The 17,261-nt window shown below is 36.2% G+C and overlaps 1 pseudogene; it reads right to left on the reverse strand.

Moving 5' to 3' along the window:
- Positions 1-14,505: 14,505 nt before the first annotated feature.
- LOC140532283 (U1 small nuclear ribonucleoprotein C-like) lies at positions 14,506-15,062 on the reverse strand (annotated as a pseudogene).
- Positions 15,063-17,261: the final 2,199 nt, after the last annotated feature.

The raw sequence follows: 17,261 nt of genomic DNA on the forward strand, positions 1-17,261 counted from the left end.
AACTCTATCTTACACTACAGCAAAGTAGAGGAGAAGAGGATAAGAGGGGCTGATAGAAAAGAAGGTTAACGGGAAGAGGATGTAATTAGAAGTAAAGTCTTTTGATGAAGGATAGGGTCAAAAGAGAGAATAGAATAAATGGGGGGGCAGGATAGGATGGAGGAAAATATTTCAACATGACTTTTATGGAAGTCTTTTGCATAACTGCACATGTATAACATGTATCCAATTGCTTGTCTTCTCAATGGGGATGGATGGGGAGGGGAAAGGGAGAAAAGTTGGAACTCAAAGTTTTAAAAACGAATGTTAAAAATTGTTTTACATGCAATTGAGAAATAACATATGCAGGCATTGGGGTATAGAAATCTATCTTGTTCTCCATGAAAATAGAGGGGATAGGGTTAAGAGAAGGGAGGGGGTGATAGAAGGGAGGGTATATTGGGGGAAGTGGCAATCAGAATGCACAGTGTCTTGGGGTAGGGGAGGGAAGAGATGGAGACAAAATTTAGAACACAAAATCTTGTGGAAATGAGTGTTGAAAACTAAAAATAAATAGATAAATACATTAGAATTTTTTTAAAGCAATGGAGAAAAACTGAGAATCTAATTTGTGAACTTCTGTGGGGCATAAAATAGTATCTAACATTAATAATAATAATATTATAAAAATTTCTCTCTTCAAAGAAAACTAATATTCCCTTAGCTAGCTTTTCCTATCTTTCACACAGGGAAATAGGTCAACCATCTAGTTGGTAAATAGATACCATTTCCTTTGTACCTGAAAATAAAAAGTGTTTCCCATACTCTACTTCATAAGCAAGTCTAGCCCTGAAATTGTCATTACTACAGAGAAACTTTCTGTTGTAGCTGATGTTTTTTTCTCAATTTTTGGCCTCTCTTCCCTTCAAGTAACCCACATATTTATTTCTCAAAGATGGTTGTATTCCCTCACTCCAAGCATGCCTGAAAGAACTGACATTAAAAAAAATGGACTTTTATTTTTTGGAAATGTTTGGGGTCATGAAAAAAAAAACATTCCATTTCCCACAGTCATCCCTACTGCTCACCTTCTCCAGAGTATGTATATGGATTGAAAAAGAGTTGGGTTGTCCAAATAGGAAGAATCAGGGATAATTGATTTTTATCTCATATGCTCCATGCAAGGTCAAGAGATCTATATAGGAAGAACTATATTAATTAAATATGTTTCTTATACAAGATTATAGAAAGACATAAAGAAGAGTCACATGAGATGAACAATTATGAATGGGTTATAACTTGTCCCACTGGAGACTGTGCCCGTATCAGTGAGATCAGACATCCATTGAATCATTGAGGTAAACACATTCAATATTGCTGATGTTTTTCAATTGTTTTATGACATCATGTGGGATTTTCTTGGCAAAGAGAGGTTTGCCATTTCCTTGTCTAGCTCATTTCCCATATCTGAAGCTGAGACAAACAGGCTTAAGTGACTTCCTCAGACAGTCTCTGAAGCTGAATTTGGATTCAAATATTTCTGATTGCAGTCCTGGTGCCCTATCTACTCTTTCACCTAGCTGCGTCACCCCACAAAATAATTTTATATGATGCAGTAATCTTTCTTTGATTTGAAAAATAAATTTTATTATGATTTTTATTATCATTATTAACTCAAATGATTAATATTTTATTGCCTTTTCATTTATCAATAACAGGGTCAAATAATCTGTTCAAAGAAATAAATCAAGAAGTCATATGTTTCCCTCTCTTTTTTAATTCCATGGTTTTGCAGGCACCCTTAAATATCTCAACGATCACTGGACTAAAAAGACCTACATTCAAGGTGTCATTTTCCTATGTACTAGAGATCACATTTAGAAACTCTTTTTTTCTTTTTTTTGAAAAAAATAAAAATTTCCCAAAATGTTGTTTATTAAAAGGATATTGAAAGGGAAAAACAACAACTTTGTAACCATGAAATTTTATATAAATGGCAAGAAAATTAATTGTCAATGGAAACTAAGTTAATTCAAAGCAACATTTTGAATTGAATCTGTACTGTTAAATAAGCTAATGACTGATGCTAAGCCATTATATCCAAACCAAAATACACCTGTCTTATCTGTAATCCATTTACTTTTTTGAGCAAATGATATTTTCAAAGACAGCAAATAAGGTTAACATCAGGCTAACTCATGCTAGTTTATGAATTTTAAATTAGTAGATTCTCAGTGAGTGATTAAAAAATAAACTTCATATAATTTGCTTACCATAGGTAGGAAAATGTGAATTTTAAGGTTATTTTTTCTCATCCCCTAGGAAAGAGTTAAATTATAGGATTCATTCTTTTCCGTGATGGGAAATAAATAAATGGTATTCCTCAGGGCAGAAACAAAACTCTAACAAGGAGAGAGAAAGGACATACTCCTCCTTTCTCATCTATGTAGTCATTCTGATTGATCCCAGGAGACTTTGCTTCATCTGGGCTACCTTAATTGGCCTCACTTGGAAATTCTTTTCTCAGTGCCTGCAAGGAAAGTCAGAACTATACAAGGAGAATGTGCAGTCTTCACTTTTCCTGAGGGAATCTGGTTAACCTTTTACTGCCAAGTGGTACCAAAACATAACTCACCCTTAGCCTGAGTCCCCTCAAAAAGTTTTATTACTGGAGACCCAGGTGAGAAGAAAAAAGGTCTTTGTCAGCCTGCCTTGTCAGAAAAAGGATGAATTTTCTGGATTGCACATGAGTGTTTTTATGCTTTGCTTGAAGTATACTTTCCTAAGCTCTCCTTTAATCATTGGTTTTGCTCTAGGACCTCAGGGAATAGTGTAGAATTCCAAACAGTGCCCTCAAAATCTGTAGTTTCCCATTGACTTCTAATTTGTGTTTCAAATGACTCAAAGGGAAAGAACAATTTCTACATTTTTGGAAAAATGTTAGCATTATTATATATGGGGAAAAAAAGATTGACAGAGAGGAAGGGAAAGAAGATTGCTGTATAATAAAAATGAAAATGTCAGTTTATAAAAGGGTAGAATTCAAGCCAGTGCAGAAGGAGCAAGGAGTTGTCACACATATTTGACAATGATAATTTCCAGAAAAACCCAGAGCATTAGTTAGTCATTCTATAAAATAACATGACTTTCCTCAGGAGCTTATCAAGAATCTTGGGTCTTTTAAAATCAAGGATTTCACAATATTGCAAGCACTGTTTTCAAGATGTTTTTGGTGCCTTTTAATTACAATTCCTGTTGTAGTTTTGATATTACATGTATTGTAAATTGTCTTCTGGATAATAAGGCGGTGAAGACAGAAAGAGTCAGAGTAATTTATAGTGGTAGTGATGATGCTGATAGTGTAGTGCTTATGATTAAGATGATGAGGATAATATATAGCTCTTCATAAAGTTTCTTCTATTAAGTGAGAATGAGATCTTTGAGAGCATCATTGTTTATTTTTGCTTTTGTAATCCCAGAATTTGGTACAATGTCTAGAACACAGTTGCATGCATGATAAAAGATTGTTGATTGATTATTTTATTGAATGATGGCCAGTTTTTGTTTGTTTTTGCTAAAGCAAATCTACATTCTTATCTTTCTTCTTCATATTTAGTGTATTCAGAAGATCCTGGGTTCTTCTTACCCTAGAATGACACTCTAAAGAGGCTCCAGCCCCCACCGTCATGTGGGATATGCAAAAGTGTAAGTACTACAATTAAAAAAAAAAACAAACCAACCTCATCTTCATTAAGTTTAAGTCTTGGCAAACTGAAAACCTTTTGTATTGCTCTCAACTGTGTTATGTCCCCTTCTACTTGAGGCCAATGGGTACACAGATGACTATGCCACAGAGTGGTACATATACCTAATATATAATAGATTTAAACCCAGAGGACTTATGAATTAAATTCAGTTTTACCTAGATGACTACAGTTTCTGAAACAGAGATTTGAAATAGCAGTATCATATCCAATAAATTGAAAAGAAGAAATCACTCTAAACTGTTAGAAGTTGATAGCAGAATATCCTGCTGATTATCTCATCCCTTTTTCCTCAGACCACTAAGATCTTAGCAGTGGTTTTTAACCTGGAATCTGTGAACCTAATTCATATTATATATATATGTATATATATACATATATATATATCTTTACATTTCAAAATATAATTGATTTCCTTTGAAACTTAGTTCATTTTATCTTATGCGTTTAAAAATCTTCTGAGGAGTCCATAGCCTTTGCTAGAAAATCAGAGGTCCATTACCCAAAAAAGTTAATAAACCCTGCTTGACCCTTTATAATGTTACATATCAGAGCAAAACTTCCATTTTGACACATCCAAGAAATTTTACTTAGATAAATCAGGTGACAAATATGGTCACCTTGTGGAAAGAGGCTCATTATAGAAGCTCTGAAAGGTCATCTTCTAAACCAAAGAATGACTACAATGTGTTAGTGGAAGTTGGAATCATGGTAAAAGTCAGCCTCTACTAATACCTCATCATGCCACTAAGGAAATTCAAGGATTTTGAAAATTACAATGAATGGAATACTAATCCTAAAGACCTAGAAAGGGTTTTGGCATAGTTTCTGAAACTTATTCTTAGGGTCATGCAATCAGTATTTGTCAGAGGTATGACTGGAACATAGTCCTTCCTGGCTTTGAGACTAGATCTCCATAATACTAAAATATGCTATTTAGTTGTACTTACTCCTCCTATGTACTAATGGACTTGTGATTTGATCAATTCAAAAGTGCTCCCTGGTTATATAGATGGCAAGTCATTCATGCCTGTTCCTCTTATGTGATGCTTCTTGTTTTATTCTCCCATCAATTCACCCCCAAAATCCATTCAATGTAGTAAAGATCTCCCTTCATTGCTTTCAATAATGAGGAAACCAGAGAAGTGAATGGACTTTACCCCACCTTACAAATTTTATAAAGCTGTCTTCTATACTAGGAGACTATTATATTTGGGTTAATCTTTCTGGAGTGTTCCAAGCTCTTTTCTTTTTTTCTTTTTTTTTTTTTTTTTGACATGTTCATTTGTTTTGTTTTTATGGGCAATTGAGCTAACAAGTTTATTCAAGTGACACACTACAAAATTATCAACAAGATGTTTTTGTTTTGTTTTTAAGTAACACAAATATGCCAGCAATGTGTTACTTTCTTTGCACTCAGAGAAAACTTTGACCATTTTAACTTAACACTTTAAAAAAAATTCATTGGGGAATATGCTCAGCCATTTAAAAGTTTTTCCTGATATTTAACTGGTATTAAAGTTACATCAGCTCCTGGACAGCAGCAGTATCTGGTGTGGCAGGTAATTATATGATTTTTATTTAGACACCTGTTTATTCACCTACTCCAATGGGGGGAAAAGTGTGAATGAGACTTAAAATGTGCTAGCAATAAATTTTTCCATTTGACTGGCTCTCCTGTTTTTCTTTCCTGCTGTTAGCTTCCTCAGTAAGTCACACTGGAGATAGAGCCATCCTACTTAGACAGTGCTACTTAACATTTGGCCTTGTGTTTAGTGTCAGTGTTGACCAAGAAACCAAAGAGATCAACTATGGGGAATGAGGAGTGAAGGCCACATCCAACTTGTTTTTAAATGAACAGATGCCAGGGAATCTTACCTACCTAAAATATGTTTTACAACTACTGACTCCGAAAGCCAAAAATGACTATTATTTACTTAACATGGCTCTTGTAACAGGCACACTTAATAAAGCTGTATTCTTTTGGAGACTTTGGAGAACTGGAAAAACTCTCATGACTCCATTTCCTCACCCTAAAACTTCCCTTCTCTAGCCCCCCCCCCAATATTAAAAAAGGTGAAAATCAGGGCTTAATCCAGCACAGATAGTAGTAGGCATTCGGTGAATGTTGATTGCTTGCTTGAATGCATAAATCTAGACGTTTGGGGAAAATATTTATGCAACAAGGCACCCTCTTACCCAGGTCCTCATCTGGGCATTTTAGAATAATCCTTAACATATTTCAAGATTCAGCTCAAGCTTTACCTTCTCAAATTGAATTTATTAATTACTTAATATGTGTTAGGAACTGGCAATGCAAAATAAAAACGTTCCCTAAAGAATCACATATAGTCTACTGGAAAAACAACATTTAGATAGATAAGTCACTATAAAACACTTTGTGAGAAAGTACATAATTGTGTTTTCCATTTATTTAGAGGGGAGGGACAGAAAATAGTAACTAACAGGATTAGCAAAGGCTTCATGTAAAAAGAGGTTCTTGAACTGAACCTTAAAGTTAGCTGGTGATTCAATGACATGGAAGTGAAGACAATGTTCCTGGCAAGGGAAACTGCCTATGCAAAGGCCTGTAAGTGAGACACGAGTTGTTTCATAAGAAACAGTAAGAAGTCAGTTTTGCTTGAACATTCATTTTTTTTTTTCTGGAGGATAACTTGATATTAGTTAAAAGAGTTTTGCCAGATATTGAAGGTCTTTAAATGACTGTAGAGAAGATGGAATTTTATGCTGGAGGCAACAGGGTACCACTGAAGTTTCTCCCATAGGAGAGTAACAGAGTTAGTTTAAGAACGCCAAGGTCTACATCTGAGGCCATCACCGGGCATTTTGATTTATGTCTTGCTACTGGACTCTAATGACTCTGGAGGAGAGAGTGAGGCTAATGACTTTACATAGCTCTGCCTCACTTAAATCTAATTTACTTGCAAGTCAAGACATCACCCTCCTGGTGTCATAGGTCTCTGAAAATGAAGAATAGACAACAGTACCTGAATCAAACTTCTGATTTCCATTTCATTTTAATAGCTGCTGCACAGAACCTGTATTAAAGACATGGGGAAGTTTGAGCCAAGGAGAAAAATTCAGACCCTATTACACTATGCCAAGGGAAAGACGCTAAATCCCAGAATTATGTGGTTACCATTTGAGCCAAGGTAAGTGATGAGATGGATGTAATCTTGTGTAGATACAATCGGTAAGAGTTGGGATCTGATTGAACGTAAAGAGGTGAAGGAGAGTAAGGAATTTAGATCATCTTCAAAACTGAGAGTTTGACTCCAAGTTCTCTCGGTCTTCCTAAGTGTTATTAATGCAGCAGGCATCTGGCATATTCTGAGTTCTCCTAAAATGGAGGCACTTATAGGAAATATACCTGGGATCTGTTCTTGGGAGAAAGAATTGGCATAAGTGTAGAAATTCTGCATTGGTCTGCTGCAAAATTGAAAGAATCCTCTTTCCATTAGCTGTATAGGCAAAATCAGTTAAGTTACCTGACTGAGGCACAGTTAATATCTGTCTATTTCTCTCTCTTTTCGAAAAAATCCAGGGACAAAGGACAAAACATTAATTTACTCACATTAGTGACATTAAGCAGTAAACTGGGTAGGAGAGGAGGATTTCAGGTCAGATTTCCCTTCTCTTTATGCCCCATGGCTCCCCAAAACAGACTTAGAGTTTTGGCATCATTTCATTTGTCCTTTCCAGCTCTAGGAAATGTAATCCCAACTGAGGACACCTCAAGCTATGGTGATCCAGGATTCTAGACCACATAGTCCTGCCATTCCACAAAGAGAGTTTTGAGAAGCCAAATTCATGAAAGCTAAGCCCAGGGTCATCTTGGACTTAGAATCTGGTGGTACTAATGTTATATATAAGCTAAATTAAGCTGTGACCTTAATCTCTTCCTTCTCTCTTTAGAAACCAAAGTGAGGTTGAAGAATTATCCTCCCTGTTGAGGAAATTATTTGTCTTGATTTTACATTTAGAGTGAATATTCCTTTTTAAAAAGATAAACTCATCATAAAATGGTTAAATGGAAATGGGGCCCTTAGACTCCTAAAATTAGAGGAATATAGTTAGAGGGGGCTTGAAACAATGGGAGAGATGAGAGACCTCCCAGACTCTATGGGTACTGGAGGAACTTCTGCTGGGGGTAAAAATGTATCACATCTGTGCTCCAATTAGTCTTAGCCAGTACAAGCACTTTGACATTAACGTCCTCCATTCCAATCCAGTCATTATTTATGAATATGTAATATACCATATGTCTTAGCAGAAATATAATAACAATAATGATAGACATTTATATAGTTCTGTGCTAAGGGCTTTACAAATATTTCATTTGAACTTCACACTAATCCCTTAGTGGTAGGTGGTAAAATATATCCATTTTATAGATGATGAAACTGAAGCAAATAGATCAAGCGATTTGTTTATGGACATAGAGACAGTAAATGTCTTAGGCTAGATTTGAACTTCAGACAGTAAATGTCTTAGGTTGTATTTGAACTTAGGTTTTCCTGTTTCCTGACCCAGCATTTTATTTGCCAAACTACTTAGTTGCATAAGTTCCTTAGGACAAGGATCTTTGTTTGTTTGTTGCCCTTGTATTACAACACATAATATACTTCCTTGTCCATGACTGGTGCTAGATAAAGTTGTCATTGGTCCTCTTCAAGAGCAAAAGGCTACCACCATCACCATCACTACCAACAACAACAACAGCAACGGCAATTGTAAGAGATGAGACATAATCCAAAGGAGACATTACCACTGCACGTCTAGGCTCCCTATCTTCCTACAGTCGTTAAGTAACCTGATATGCCATGTTTTCCAATAAAGTGGCATTACTTTGATTTGCTAGGGATCATTTAATGTAGTTTTGCTTTCAAAAGTTCAAAAACATTTATTGTGTACAATGTTCTCTTGGTAGACAAAGAAGAAAATAAAAGCATCTCAGACTTCAAGGAGGTTACATTCTATAAATGGAAGCAATATGTAGAACTGTGTGTGTGTGTGTATATATGTGTGTGAGTATACATTACAATGACCTATGTCAACTGCTCATGGAAATAAACTTTTTTTTCTCTCAAAGGCTATAGAAATGTTGAACAAAGAACTTTCTGAGTTAGGAAGAAAGGCAAACAACAAAAATGTATAGAAATTGTTTTTTTAAGTAGGAGTACTATTAATATTTGTCGTAATAATTCCCCATGTATTGAGTACTTTACATGAAGTCATTCAAAGTAGAAAACAGCAGTTTTCTTCATGACCTTCATCAGAAGATACTAAGCTTCATGGAAAAGTTCTGAGTGAGAAAAGAAAAAGTAAGTTGGTTTTTCCCTACCTCCCCCTCTTCTCAGCAGGAGGACAGCTAATGCTCTCCTGGTGAAATCACTAATTGATTGCATCAGTGCATGAGCACAGCAGCTGTCCTTGTACCTTTAGTGGCAACAAAATGAAGGCAGCCTGGCCTCCTGTCAGGCAAGATTGTCTGGCTTCATTATTTCTTATGAGTCCTTTCTGGATACACTGGGCAGAGAGAAGAGCAGAAGGGAAGGAAGGCCCATGGACCGTTAGTGTTCATTTTAGTCTAGGAAATAGTAATGGCATGGATGATACTTGAGGGATCCCATCAAATTATCTGTGTGCCATTTCCAGAAGGAGATAACATCTTTATCAGGAATGTTTATATTTTGTAGAATAGAAATTCACCCAGATACTCACCTGTTTCCTTGCTAGGAAAAGACATTCTTAATTACTCATCCATATGTAGGTATCAACTGATCTCTTATAAAGCAATCCTTCAAGAGTCCCCTGACCACATCCTCAAATTTTTGAGGTGGAAGCAATCTTAGGTCTTGGCTGGTTTGCTACCCTCTGATCATAGCTGAGGCAACTGACCCCACAAAAAATGAAATAATATTCGCAAGGCCATAGATAATGACTAACGCTGATGATGGGTCATACCTCCCATTTCCTGCTATGGTATTCATTCTGTGTTGCCATAGCAGGTAAGGGTGAGTAGGGGGGATAACATTAGAGTCTGAAAGATCTGGGTTCAAATCTAGCCTCTGACACATACTTGATATACGACCAGAAACAAAGCGCTATGCCTCTCATTATGCCCAGGAAATTTTTTGGTACTATAAATTAAAGGATAGTTACCAAAATGCTTTTGGAGAAGGCGATCCCAATGCTAGTGGCATCATACATTGGGAATACGTATTTTCTCTGTTTCAGCCATTAAGAAAAAATACCCTTTCAAAATGACTGTCTACTTGTTTATTGAGAAAATACCCTTCCAAAATATTGTCACCATTGTATAATCTAATGTCCTTGAACATCTAACATATGGCATATTTTAGGGGCTGCTTACTTTTATCAGATTCTTTAGTCTTTATATCCCTGGCTAAGCATTGTACCTTGATATATTAATAATAATAATAGTAAAGTGCTGGTGGGTTGGAATGAATTCTAAATATTTCCAGCTGATTATTATTTATATAAAAGAGGATCAAGTAAGACAGATAAATATTGAGTTCTCACATTCAATGGCAAATTAGGGGCCTGGTTAAAATGGTCATGAAGAAAGTGTGTGTCATTTCCATGCTGATTAATTTTGCTTATGGGTAGTGAATGCATCATTTTGCTATTTCCCTCTGTCATCACTCCATACATCAAAAGGAACTAGAAACTAACTATTCCATGAAGTACAGTGAAGACCAGATGGCAATTTCTACTCCATTTTTTTGTCCAAAAATACATTCAGCCCACAAAAGAACAGCTAATTGTGTGTTTCTGGTAGTGAATTATGGTGATGACCACTGGGAGATTAAACTGAAGAACAACAACTTAGCTAAATATCTCTTCAGATGCAATTCACAGACGAAGGAGGAGAGAATAAGACAGGAGGTGGAGCACAGTTCACGCAGAAACTGAATCCTTAGAATTTAGGTAATTAAAGAAATATGTTCTTCTAAAGTTGTTAGTCATTTTTGCTTCTTATAGATCTGACAATATATTTTTGCTCCCCTAAAATTTCTGATCAAGAAATATATATTTTGCTGATATAATAATCTACTATTAAGGCTATATCCATACTTATATGTAAACTTTGAGAAAACTGTATATTCTCAAAGGTTATAAGAATGGATTCAAACTCTGACAGGGACATAACAAGCTAGAAAGCCTTCTTGTAATATGTCATGTGGATTCTGCCTTCTGATGGTTAAATGAAACAATAATTGAGTGGCACATCACCAGCAGGTACTGATTTGGTAAGAAATTTTTATTTTAGCCATATCAAAAGATGAAACAAAGAAATTATTATTTTCATAGTTCATATCTGTCCATTTTCCTATGCATTGGTACAGAAGGTATCAAGGTGATGAAAATAGGGACAAAATATGTTAAGTATCACATAGATTCTTTTTTCACTTTTTAAATTTTTTATTGTTGATGTATTTTTTATGTTTATGTATTAACTTTTAGTTTTCAACATTCATTTCCACAAAATTTTGAGTTCCAAATTTTCTCCCCATCTCTTCCCTCACCCCATGCCAAAATGCCATGTATTCTGATTACCCCTTCCCCCATCTGTCCTCCCTTATCTCACACCCCTCCCTTCCCCATCTTCTTTTTTTTCTTGCAAAGCAAGATAGATTTCTATACCCCATTACCTGTATTTATTAGTTCCCAGTTGCATATAAGAACAGTTCTCAACATTCGTTCTTAAAACTTTGAGTTGAAACTTCTCTCCCTGCCTCCCTCCCTACCCATCTCCACTGAAAAAGCAAGCAATTCAATATAGGCTATATATGTGTAGTTTTGCAAAAGACTTTCATAATACTCTTGTTGTATAAGACCAACTATATTTTCCTCCATTTTATCCTGCCCCCGCCATTTATTCTATTCTCTCTTTTGACCTTGTCCCTCCCCAAAAGTGTTTACTTCTAATTACTCCCTCCATTCATTTGCCCTAACTTCTATCATACCCCCCACCCTACTTCTCCTCTTCTCCCCTACTTTCTTGTAGTGTAAGATAGATTTTCATAACAAATGAAATGCGCATGTTATTCCTTCCTTAAGCCAAACGTGAAGACAGTAAGCTTCGCTTTTGCCCTGTCACTCCTTTACCTCTCCTTTGAAAAAAGCTTTTCCTTGCCCCTTTAATGGGAGATAACTTTCCCCAATGCATTTCTCCCTTTCTCCTCCCAATATATTACTCTCTCACCCCTTAATTTTATTTTTTAGATATCATCCCTTCCTATTCAACTCACCCTGTGCTCTTTATGTACATATATATATATATATATATATATATATATATATAATATATATATATATATATATATATGTATATATTAATGTATGTATGTATGTATGGTACCTCCAAGTACCCAAATACTGAGAAAAGTTTCAAGAGTTGCAAATATTATCATTCTATATAGGAATGTAAACAACTTTAGAAAATCCTTTATGTTTTCTCTTTCCTGTTTACATTTTCATGCTTCTCTTAATTCTTGTGTTTGAAAGTCAAACTTTTTAATTCAGCTCTGGTCTTTTCATCAATGATACTTGAAAGTTCTCTATTTCATTGAATGACCATTTTTCCCCTGAGTGTTATACACAGTTTTGCTGAGTAGGTGGTTCTTGGTTTTAATCCTAGTTACTTTGACTTCTGGAATATCATATTCCAAGCTGTTTGACTGCTTAATGTAGAAACTGCTAGATCTTGTGTTATTATGTTTGTAGTTCCACAATACTCGAATTGTTTCTTTCTAGCTGTTGCAATATATTCTCCTTGACCTGGGAACTCTTGAATTTGACTACAATATTCTTATGTGTTTCTTTTTTCAGATCTCTTTCAGTAAGTGATTAGTAGATTCTTTCAATATTCATTTTACCCCATGGTTCTAGTATATCAGGGCAGTTTTACATGATAACTTCATGAAAGATAATGTATTGGCTCTTTTTTGATCATGGCTTTCAGGTAGTCCTATAATTTTTAAATTGTCCCTACTGGAAATATTTTCCAGGTCAGTTGTTTTTCCAAGGAGATATTTCACATTGTCTTCTGTTTCTTCATTCTTTTGATTTTTTTTTGTAATTTCTTCATTTCTCATAAAGTCATTAGCTTCCATTCTAATTTTGAAAGAACTATTTTCTTCAGTGAGCTTTTGAACCTCCTTTTCCCTTTGGCTAATTCTGCTTTTAAAGGATTCTTCTCCTCATTGGCTTTTTGGACTTCTTTTGCCAATTGAATTAGCCTATTTTTAAAGGTATTATTTTCTTCAGCATTTTCTTGGGTCTCGTTTGGTAAGCTGTTGACTAGTTTTTCATGATTTTCTTGCATCACTCTCATTTCTCTTCCTAATTTTTCTTCCACCTCTCTTACTTGATTCTCAAAATCCTTTCTGAGCTCTTCCATTGCCTTAGACCATTCCATACTTATTTTGGTGGTTTTGGATGCCGAAGCCTTGGCTTTTAGGTCTTCCTCTGATAGTATGCATTGTTCTTCCTCATCTGAAAGGATGGAAGAAAATACCTGTTTACCAGGAATGTATCCTACTATAGTCTTATCTTTCCCCCCTTTTTGGGCATTTTCCCAGCCAGTTATTTAACTTTTGACCTCTTTCTCAAAGGAGGGTATACTCTGCAGACCTGTAAGTTCTCAGTTCCTCCATGGTGGCACAATCAAGGGAGAGGTGTTTACTCCTCTCCTGGCCTGCACACTGGTATAGGAGAAACCACAAGCTTTCCTGCCCCAGATCTGTGAGTGGGGCACCCTCTCCGCAACTGCCTCCAGCTCCACCATGCTAGTGCTCCTCCTCACCCCAGGACTAGCACTCATGCAGATCAGACACTCAATTCCCCCAGGGTCTTTAAACTGAAGTCTCCAAAAACAGACTGTGCTACTGCAGTGGCTGCTGCTGGTGGGGCCAACCCACATTCCTTTCTCACCCAGTTGAGGGTCATTTCTCACTGACCTTTGAAGCTGTCTTTGTCAGTTGTCGATTGAACAATCTGGAAATTGCTGCTGTTGCTGGTTACACCCTGAAGGCTGCTCTGGTCCTGTCCCTACTGCACCAATTGACCAAGGCTGGGCTGTGTTCCGCTCTGTGTCCAGTGCGATACACTTTTCCTGTCGGCCTTCCAGGCTGTCTTGCACTGGAAATCTCTTTCACTCTGTTGTTTTGTGGCTTCTGCTGCTCTAGAACTTGTTTAGAGAAATTTTTACAGGTATTTTATGGGATATGCTGGGTGGGAGGGGAGGGAGTGTGCTTCTACAAGTTCGTCCTTTTACTCCACCATCTTGGCCCCTCACCTCTATGACATAGATTTTTAAACAATCAACAATCATTCCTTTGACTGTTGATTCTCTAAATTTGGTAACATTGTCCATTGACCAAAGTATAGATCAATTGCTAGAGGAGCTGAATCATTTTAATCTTGATACTAAAAAAAAAAAAAATATCAAAATGAAGGATTTCAGTTAAATGGAAGAATAACTCAGAGGATCCTGAGAGAGACAAAGTCAAGAGATACCAGATAGATTTTTTCATCCTCCCATAGACTAAATGGATAATGAGGTGGTATAGTGGACAGAGTGCCAAGCCTTGAGTCAGAAATTCTCTTCTTGAGTTCAAATGAGACCTCAGACATTTACATTTTTTTAATTTTCTTTTCACTGTGCTTATTTATCACAGGGGAGGATGGGATACAATTGGGGAGGGGGAGATCATGGAAAAGTGACAGTGATGTAAAAGAGTGCCCACATTTTAAAAGGGGAAGAGGAGGAAAAACACCCACATTTGAGACCCAGCACCATGATGCTCTGGTGAAACAGAACAAGGAATGGAAAACTTAGAAATAGATTGATTTCTTTAAATTTTCTCATTTTTTTTCTGTCTGGTCTAGGCATTGCTGGATGAGTGGGTACCATAATGGGATGAGGAAGAGGCCTCATCATTGGAGTACCAGGCATCATAGACATATGACATCCCATGGGCGTCCTCTTGACAGGAGGAGGGCACATAAGCATCATTCCAGGAGGAGGAGGCCCATCATGCTAGGGTAAAGAGGTGGGATCATAAGGCCTCCCAGCAGAGGAGCAGAGAACAGGTTGGAAGGAATTCTTCCTTGCTGGAATGCAGTGGTTGCTTTGTCAGTCAGGCTCTGGGCTTGCTCTTCCATCCATTTCACATTCTCTTTGTGTTTCTTCCCACTGCAGTGTGTCTTCCTCACAGATGGAGAACCATGAGTGAGGCATGTATTGCGGTAATCACAGTAAAACATGGGCGTGAGGATGCACAGTTATGCCTTGTTCTGGCCAATGTATGTTCAAAAGAGAATGACTGGCTTCCTTACTGTATATCTTAACAAGTCATTCACATATAAAGCCAACTTCAGGATGCTCTTATCTGACAGATAAAATGGGGCCTAATTCTTCAGATAGATACTCGGCAGGGATCCTAAAAAATGGACTGAATCTGAAGCTCATATGTGGAGCTGTCCAAGAACTCCTGGGAAAAACAGACTCTGTTCAGTGATTCTGCCTTCAAATCCTGGTCAGTACCGAGAAGATGAGGGCATGATGAGGGCATAATGCTGCCGACTGCCTGAAGCACCTGATCAACCATGGGAGGGAAAGGGAAAGAGAAGAGGAGAGAGAAAAGGAGAGAGAGCGAGAGGTGGCAGAGAGTGAGAGAGAATGAGCTGACCTCAGACATTTATTCGCTGTCTCTGGACAAGTCACTTAACTGTTTCTGTTCCCTCATCTGTAGAATGACGGGGGGAAGGAAATAGCAAAATACTTTGTTATCTTTGACAAAAAAAACCCCAAAAGAGTTTGTAAAGGGTCAGGAATGACTGAAAAATAACTCAGCAACAACATAGACTAAAAGGCATAACAGTTCATGGGATATTTGGTTATCATGTATTTCATTCATAATGATGTTTGAACCAAATTATAAAGTACCATTATTTGTTACTACAGATGAAATGGTAAAGAAATTTTATCAAGAACTTAGTCAGATCCTAGAAATCAAATAAATATAGTCTTTTGTTCTGGGTAGCTTCAACACAAACTTGAGAAAAGAGAAGTATTGGGAGAAAGACATAAAGGAATATGGTTCAGTAGAAACACATTAATATGATCACAGATCAGTAGACTTTACACAAAAATCTTGTACCATTGATATAATATTTTCTTCAAAATAAAATTGAGTAGGTGTAGGATGTGGTGACCATCAGATAATACCACAAAGAACAAAATCAACAAAATGTTAATAGACAGGGAAGGATTTACTATTGATATGGGAGATACACTTGAGTTCTTCATCTGAACCCAACAGACTGTTAATTTTTTCAGAACCAAGATTTGTACAATGCAAGACAAACAACAATGAGAAAAATGTATGATGAACAATTAATATGATTTAGCAATAAATTATTTATCAAATTATTTTTAAAAGGAAATGAACAACAGATACGACATTGACACTGACTATAAGAATTTGATCTAGATATATTTAATACTACTAGCCTGATCATGTCACCTCACCCTCTCTCATTCAATAAGCATGCATTACTGTCTATTGCCTCTACTCAAATACAAAATTATCTGTTTAGTATTCAAAGTCCTTCATAATTTAGCGCCCTTATTAACTTTCTAGTCTTCTTAACATCTTACTCCCCAACCTTTACTCTTCAATCTAGTAACCCTTGTTTCCTTGTTTTTCCACAAAGAAGACAGTCCATCTCTTATATCTGAGCATTTTCTCTGGCTGTTCCTCATAACTGGAATTGTCTTCCTACTCTACTCCACCTGGTGATCTCCCTGACTTCTGTTAAGTTCCAAATAAAACCCATCTTTTTTTGAATATCTTCTCCAACCCTAGTGCATCCTTCTGTTAATTGTATACACATACATGTACATATATATGTATATATATATATATACATGTGTATAATTATACATGTATATATATGCATATATGTATGTATGTATGCATATATGCATTTGGGTTACATCTTATCTCTTCCATTAGATTTTAAGATTCTTAAGGCAGAAACTGTGCTTTTGTTTTTTATCTTTTTAAAATTCTTGGCACATAGTAAGCACTAAATAAATATTGATTGATTGAACAAAAGAGCACCAAAGCATCTTGATCAATAAACATTTGGTTAACCTATGAAATGGAGTAAAGGGGTACAAAATGAAACCTTTAGTTACTATACAAGCAATTCCGTAAAATCTTATGAAAAATGATAATGGGTAACTATGAGTAATATGATCTACAAGACCAGAGAAAATGAGTGAAGGGTAAAAGTATGTTTTTTTTTGAAAAAACTTGATAAAAATGTTGGGGTCACATGACCAGAAAAATAAGGAACTAGACACTTTGCCTTATCTTCACAACTCCTTAAACCTCAACAAAATAGAAATTGTGCACAAGGGATGAAATAATTTCAGCTCTCTACATAGATCAGGAC

The sequence above is a fragment of the Notamacropus eugenii genome, chromosome 3 (assembly GCF_028372415.1).
Source record: "Notamacropus eugenii isolate mMacEug1 chromosome 3, mMacEug1.pri_v2, whole genome shotgun sequence".
NCBI lineage: Eukaryota > Metazoa > Chordata > Mammalia > Diprotodontia > Macropodidae > Notamacropus > Notamacropus eugenii.